Consider the following 1,892-nt stretch of genomic DNA (forward strand, 5'->3'; position numbering starts at 1 on the left):
TAAGTGCTGTGATGGTCCAGTGGTTAGAATGCAGCATTGCAGGCTTAACTCTGCCAACAGCCAGCAGTTCGATTCCTTTGATCCTGACCGGCTTAATGTTGGCTCAGCCCTTCGTGCTTCTGAGGTCGGTAAAATGAGGACCCAGATTGTTGGGGCCAAATGCTGACTCTTTAAACCATTTAGAGAGGGCTGTAAAAGCACTGTGAAGCGGTATATAAGTCTAAGTCCTATTGCTATTGCAATCTAACTCTGCCCACTGCTAGGAGTTCGATCCTGACCGGCTCAAGGTTGACTCAGCCTTCCATCCTTCCGAGGTGGGTAAAATGAGGCCTCAGCTTGTTGAGGGCCATATGCTGACTCTATAAACCGCTTAGAGAGGGCTGTAAAAGCACAGTGAAGCGGTATCTTAAGTCTAAGTGCTGTTGCTAAGCGACCGGTCATAAATCAAGGACTACCTGTGTTGTCACATACCTAAGCTCTACATCTATGCCAGATCACACACACCTGCAAACACAGATGACCTGTAGGCAAAATATAATTAGTGATAGAAAGCACAAATTCCAAAGCTACTTTTAGATAATGAAATAAGGATGCGTGAATTCCCATCAAGGCATATTCTCCAAGTGGGGGTACATAAGGGCAGTTACACCCAAACATACCAAAAAAAAAGGCCAACATTTTCTAATTTTACCTCCTGCTGGGGTGCAGAAAGTATCTGCGTCAAAGTGGGTATTGAATTTTCTCTTGGAAAATGTATGTAGCATGGACGAATATATCTTTTGGTGCATTTGCAGCCCAGCCGTGGCTGTAGATCTTGGGAGAAGTGCATTGATTTTTCTTCATCATCTTTTCCTTTTCATCCATCTTCAATTCCTTTCTTTCCTCTGTGTGTGTGTGTGTGTGTGTGTGTGTGTGTGTGTGTGTGTGTGTGTGTATCAAAATAGTCCCAAGAGAAGCTACTTTCAAATGTTGCCCTTCACAGTGTGCCATTTCTCCTCCTGGGGTCTGGCAATGTTATGGCCCGCCAGCAGAACTGGCAGCATATTCAGACAGTGAGGAGGTTGGGGAGGAAGATGGGCCAGTCCTGGAGTCTGGGGAAGGCTCTGATGAGGGCTCTGCGTCGGAGGCAGAGAGGGGGCCAGGGCTGTCTGACAGTTATCAGCTGCCTTCAGAGTCAGACATCAGTGAGGCAGACGGACAGCTGGAGCCTGTTCCCAGTGTGCACATGCGCAGAAATGCCAGACGAAGGGAATAGCTAAGGAACACGGGTCGACTTGAGAGTAAAGCCATAGGTGAATGGCCCTCTCATAGGGAATGAAAGGGGAGTGGAGTTTGCAGGAGACAATTAATTCATTATTGTGGGCGTCTGAAAGATATGGGCCTGGCCACTCTCCAATCCTGATAAAGGTCGGTAGTTGTGAACTATCTTGAAAGACGGTGGGTGAGGGAAGACTTTGCTGGAGAGGAATTCACTGTCAATTAAATAAAAGGCAGTTTATCGGGACGAGGACTCGGCTTCGTTCTGCTGGGGAAGCCTAGGTCAGAACAGACAAGGAACAATGGATGGGAACTAATCTAGGAGAGAACCAACTTGGAACTAAAGAGAAAATTTCTGACAGTGAGAACAATTAATCAGTGGAATGACTCTCCTCCAGAAATTTGGGGTGCTCCAACATTGGAGGTTTTGAAGAAGAGACTGGACAGCCACTTTTCTAGAATGGGATAGGGTCTCCTGCTTTAGCAGGGGGTTGGGCCAGAAGACCTCCAAGGTCCCTTCCAACTCTGCTATTGTATTGTATTGCATTGTTTGTGATTTCACCAATCTCAGAATCCTCTCCCTCTCTCCCTCCCTCTCTTCATACAGGTACAACCATTCAATTAGTGACATCTCC

The sequence above is a fragment of the Thamnophis sirtalis genome, unplaced genomic scaffold, assembly GCF_051295495.1.
Source record: "Thamnophis sirtalis isolate CommonGarterSnake01/CBP01778 unplaced genomic scaffold, rThaSir2_p1.2 scaffold_6, whole genome shotgun sequence".
Taxonomy (NCBI): domain Eukaryota; kingdom Metazoa; phylum Chordata; class Lepidosauria; order Squamata; family Natricidae; genus Thamnophis; species Thamnophis sirtalis.